This window comes from Sander lucioperca, chromosome 19 (genome assembly GCF_008315115.2).
Source record: "Sander lucioperca isolate FBNREF2018 chromosome 19, SLUC_FBN_1.2, whole genome shotgun sequence".
Lineage (NCBI taxonomy): Eukaryota > Metazoa > Chordata > Actinopteri > Perciformes > Percidae > Sander > Sander lucioperca.
Window position 1 is genome coordinate 10,634,028 of NC_050191.1, and position 6,118 is coordinate 10,640,145.

General features: G+C 41.5%; 1 long non-coding RNA gene across 1 annotated transcript; it reads right to left on the minus strand.

Moving 5' to 3' along the window:
- Window positions 1-7: 7 nt before the first annotated feature.
- On the minus strand, window positions 8-430 carry LOC116066382. The gene is made up of 3 exons (XR_004108946.1): window positions 366-430; window positions 230-281; window positions 8-88 (listed from the first exon to the last, which is right to left on the minus strand). It is a non-coding gene; the product is annotated as an uncharacterized LOC116066382 (long non-coding RNA).
- Window positions 431-6,118: the final 5,688 nt, after the last annotated feature.

The window sequence follows — 6,118 nt, forward strand, 5'->3', positions numbered from 1 at the left end:
TGTTTACCTGCTGCTGCTCACAAGCACAGAGCTGATCCACCTGAGCAAAGAGAAGTACCAGCTTCCAATCTCTATCCACATCAACAGCCTGTAGTAGAAGTAAAACAGATAACATCAACCACTGTTAAGCTTTTTAATGCTTATGGGACTTTCCCCTTTTTGATTATTATTGATTATTTATCCTTATAAATATCCTTTAAGATGGGAGTGCAGACACTGGAGCGCCTACCTGATTGTTTTGGAGGTAGAGGGACACTTCCTTTGCCTGCTCCACCAGTTTGCTACAAAGGAGGAAACAATTCATTGAAAGCAGCCAGATTCGACAGTAACAATGTTTATCATGTGTCAGAAAGTGCTGTCTGTACCTGTGTTGAACAAACTGAGGGGCATACAAGTTTGTTGCATCTGAGAGAGGACTGACCAGTCCAGGATTAAACAGGGTCATCAGCTCTGATGGAGAGACATTAAGTGTAACACCAAAATCTAGACATCCCATTGGCCCACCACCTGTGGAAGGAACCACTGGGGCCGGGTGCGCTGCCACACGGGTGGCAGTGAAGGTCAGGGGCCTTGATGGACCAGACCCGGGCAGCAGGGGCTGGCTCTGGGGACGTGGAATGTCACCTCTCTGTGGGGGAAGGAGCCGGTGTTGTCCCGTTGTGATCTGTGTCCCTCCTGTTAAAAGCGTAGCGCCCCCCTCCGTGGTTAAGGTTAGGGACAAGGGTTTGGTTCAGTTTGAGGTAGGGGGACACCGATCTCGATGGGTCACAGATTTCGGTGTAACACCGGAACTTGTGCGGGAGGTGGAGCGCTACCAATTAGATCTGGTGGGGCTTACCTCTACGCACAGTCTCGGTTCTGGAACCATATTCCAGGATAGGGGTTGAACTCTTTTCTTCTCCGGAGTTGCCCAGGTTATGAGGCGCCAGGCGGGTGTGGGGCTACTCACAAGCCCCCGGCTGAGCACCGCTACGTTGGAGTTTACCCCCGGTGGACGAGAGGGTCGCCTCCCTACACCTGCGAGTTGTGGGGGGGGGGGGAACTCTGACTGTTGTTTGTGCATATGCACCAAACAAAGGCTCGGAGTATTCGGCCTTCTTGGAGACCTTGAATGGAGTCCTGCCTGGGGCTCCAGTGGGGGACTCCATAGTTCTGCTGGGGGACTTCAACGAGCACATGGGCAAAGATAGAGACACATGGAGAGGCGTGATTGGTAGGAACGGCCTTCCTGATCTAAACCCTTGTGGTTGTTCGTTGTTGGACTTCTGTGCTAGTCACGGATCGTCTATAACAACACCATGTTTGAACATAGGGATGCTCATAAGTGTACTTGTGGCTCCCAGCAGATCTTAAATGCTGCAGAACTATGAACGCTGTCTGTCTCTAACCAAAGAGTCGACTGTAATCATGATTACTGTAATTCGGATATGAGGTCGCGCTGTCTTTACAGTCTGTTATCTTCCCTCAGGGACATTTACTCTGCATGAATCGCGTGCTGAAGCATGGCTTTTATCTCTCTCATCTACTCTAATCTTTGAACAGGCTACATGGGCTGAAAAGTATGTCCTGTAGTTACACTTCTGTATATGAAAAATCACCATGACATGTCATCCTTTTGATCTGTACAAATAAATAAAAACTGATGGGCCTGATTTTACCTGGGATTAAAGCACTTCCTTCTTCCTTCTTTGTCTCGAGAAAAGGTGCAGCAGACGAAGATTTCATTAAAGATCTTTAAACATCTGACCACAAACAAAACTGGTAAGCCTGAGACAGAGAAAATGGTGTTTCAGGTAAGCTCTTGTAGCTGGAAAACTATAAATCAAGTGAGGAGATGGTGCTTGAAAAAAGTGCTTAGTGCTCTGCTATTTATCAAACTGCTAAAAGTAAAACCCTTCACTTTTATTCATTCTTCTAAATTTAACAATCAAAGCTATGATGTAAAAAAGCTGCAGATGTTTCTGAAGTCTGTGCAGATCCTTGACAACATCTGTACAAAAACAGAGGTGAGTATACAGCTTCTGAGACATGTTTTGGAGTGACTGTATGGAGACTAACTATTATTTCCACAGTAAGTCTTTTCTGTTTATTAAAGTGAAGTATCAAAGGAGGGAATAGACGAAACAAAAAGAAAGGGTGTAGGGAGACAGCTCTTTCTATACCACCAACTGGAGCGATAGACCACTGGATGGATACGTTGCTACTTTTCGGGTTGTTGAGAGTGCACAAACATGATTTGTCATCAGATGCAGTCAGTCATCCTGGAGGAGAGAGATCGCTTTGTGAGCTCAACAGTCCCGCCCACAGCGGGTTCCGGAACAAAAAATACAATCCAATTTCTCCATTGACAAATTGGAGTATAAGCCATAGAATCGTAACCGTCCATGGTAGACTTAGTCCAGCTACGACATAACTAAGCGATTGTATATGCTCATATAGATGCCAAAAGTTCATGGGGCACCAACCTTGTTTTGAGATAAATGTCTTTTATTCGCGATGTCTTGGATAAGTACTCCTTTACCCACAATCCTGAACAATCCCACAATCCCATAGTGATGCCTCTGATTGGTGGAACTCGTGCTGGTGAGGAGGGGGGGCTGCCGGGAGCTGCCTGCACGATCCGTCATGCGCATGCCCAAAATGATAATCCTGTGTTACGACGATTGATGACTGCACGAAACACGATCGGTTCCTCGCTTCTGCCGTTAGCCTCCACCGGGAAGCTAACGTTAGTTTAGCTAACAGCTGATTCGGCTAACCGCTAGCTGACAGCTTGATTCAGTCTAAAATAACATTAACTCAAACTAAACACTGGGTAAAGCAGGCTACAGCTGACGTAACAGCTGTTATATATTTTAACGGTTATTTTCAGGTTTTATTTTGAGGGTCTTTTAAAGTTATTACATGCTGTCTCAGCTAGCGGTTAGTCGAATTAGCGGTTAGCTAAACTAACGTAGCTTCCTTTATTCAGTGGTGTGCGGTGGTTTATGGGATGAGTAGTTCCTTCGCTCGATAATGAAACTATGACACAGTCTTGTACCTTTGACTTTTTTTTGATTTTCTGTTCGTTTTTTCAGTCGAAATTATATGTTGTATGCTTATGAGTCATGTCGTAGCTGGTTAGCCTAAGGCATGGTCTAAAACTCTTTATGTACGGATTTTTCCAGACGTCAATGGGAGAAATGAATGGGAAATTTACTTCCGGAACCCAAGGTCTCTCGGAGGAGGGGCGGGACTGTTGAGCTCTATATTGGGACATTCCAAATCCCTTGGCTAACTGTTAAGGTAAAAAGCTTTGAGGTTTTAGAACAATCTGGTGAAGACATATAAAAAGTCATGGGAGGATGGGGATTGCATACAGTTGAAAGCAAAAAGCTTGCTGAGCTGGTAGAAGTGGAGCAGGACAGCATGTGATTAAAGGGGGTTTACAGTCAAGCCTGTTGGATTTTATATTTAATATTTTTATATCACACCTATCTTTTTTATTTGGAAATATGCCATGTATTAGCAGGTAATTCACACTGTCTTGATTTTGTTAATCTTAGATTTAAGGTTAATCTGTTACTTGATAATAAGTATATATATATATATATAGTATATACTGTATATTGATATCTGGGTAGGACATCGGAAGGTGTAGCCTGTGGTTGTCTTGATCAATGCTGTTCTATAATAATTAATAACTACATGCACTTTCTCCCGTTTCTCCCGCTTTCTTTATCTTCCTTCCAACAGGCTGTTGACTCTGGTGAAGTCACTATGGCTGTAGTGTATTTATTTACCTTTCTGCAACATTAAATAAATTACACAAACAAATATTCAGCACCTGAAAATCCAGGGACTGATCTTGAAGGATAAAGCTGGCATTGTTCTATATTTTCCTATTTACAACAAATCCCATAAACGAAACCCAAACCAACAATATGTTATTCCGTCTCTCAATGCTCTCTGACATCCATACCCTGCCTATGGCACTCAGCCCATTGGTTTCTATGAAAGATATAAATCTTCAAAAACTACAACTATTTATTTGAAGGAAGACATTTCCTTTAACTAGGCATTGTAATTTTTAGCAAATATTTTTTGAGAACTTGTGCATATATTAGGGGCTATTATGTGTTTTTAAAAGTTTCTGGATAACAATGGAGCTCTGTGGCACAGAGGAATAAGCTATATCATGCTTTGGAAACACAGTACTTGTTATTGGGCTCAATTCATTGTTGGTTTTGGTCTTTTCATGGAATTCTTTGACAAAAAATACAGAGTATCACCAGACTTATGTGTGTGACTGAAGTGCAAACTCATCAAGATCCAAAATCTTCTCTTCTATAGGTGTCTCCATTGCTAAATTTCTCTCAACAGGTCAACTCATTTCAATGCAGCTTAATTTAATCAGGAAATTCCATTCATTGTCAGCACAGCTTTCAAGAGAGTCCTGAGTGCAAGTATTCATGTTTTACAATTGTATACAATTAAATTGTGGGTAGATAACCATCCTGGGAATTCCACCATCTGTGGGTTAGTATACTCTGCTGTCCCCTAGTGGCCAGCTTCCAGAGATACACGGAAAATACCAATGGAAAATACTAGGGAGACTGCGCATTTAAAGGAGAATTCTGGTAGATTTCAACACATAGTTCTGTTGTTTGTGGTCACGGAGTGCTGTCAGTAGCGAGAAAAACGAAAATAATCAGTGTTGCCTACACCGAGTTATGCTCCTGCTACAGTTCGCACCCAGGCAGCTGAAACGGGGAAGGTTTTAAACGTGCTTTAAGCCTCTTAACATGTTCGAGATGTCATTACAAGTGTCTTGCCATGTGAACTGATTCCTTCCAAGTGAACACAGTGAATATGACTGCAGTAGATGTGAAAGAAATGCATACAAGTTGTGCTCATTCAGCCAGTGCGCATACCTCTGTTTAGTTCCGGTGTTCTGGTGAAGTCCACACAAATTGATTGTCGTACGGAATATCGGGGCACAAAAAACAAACACACCTCTCAGTAAAGTTGTCTCGCGCTGCATTCTGGGAAATGAAGGCAGTATGCTGCCAGGCAGGCAGGCAGGCAACCCGACTTACTCGTGTAGTTAACTGTTAAGGCAACATTCCTCAATCCGCACTGGATACTTTGGTTAATGTTAGTTTTGACGGCATGTAAAGTGAGCAGGATAATTGACTTCCTTGCCTCTTGGACGGACACAAATCAGAGCTAATGAAGAAAAAAGTCATAAAAAGTCATAGTATAGTATGTCGAAAAAAGTCATAGTATAGTATGTCAAAAAAAGTCATAGTATAGTATGTCAAAAAAAGTCATAGTATGTCGAAAAAAGTCATAAAAAGACATAGTATAGTATGTGATAAATACATTAAAAAAATCATGGTATAGTATGTCATTAAATGTCAAAAATTCATAGTATAGTATGTAAAAAAAATATCAAGAAAGTCATAGTATAGTTTGTCATAAAAAATGTCAAGAAATTATTTGCGTGGCGTGAGGTTTTTGTCCTGATGGACCGCAACCTCCTGCCAGAGGGTAGGGGTTCAAACAGTTTGTGTCCGGTGTGAGGGGGATTGGCTACAATCTTTCCTGCCCGCCTCAGCGTTCTGGAGGTATGTCATAAAAAGTTAGAAAAAAAGTCATAGTATAGTGTGTCATAAAAAGTCATAATATAGTATGTCATATTAAATGTGGGAACTACACATGTCTAGACAAAATTTTATGGAAATCCATCAAACACTTACGGAGATATTTCAGTCTGGACTAAATCCCTGGAGCCACCCTGCTAGCATGGCTAAAAAAGTCACATCAGTGGGTAGGACCCTATTGTTTACAAGGTCAATCAACAATGGCTCAAATATTGTTGCAATTTTATTTCATCAATAAATAAAAATAAGAAGAGAAATGAACACAAATTCTGGATTTAACAAACTCTGTGCAGTTAAAAAATTATAAATGTTTTATATACTTGTTGATATTTTGTTACTAACATTATAATCACATTAGTTTCTATAACGTGAACAGGCTACCGGTACTGCCACTCTAACCCCAGTCTGCAGCTCTGCAGCTTTCTAGATGATTTTTACAATAGTTGAATTTCAATAGTTATATTATTACATAT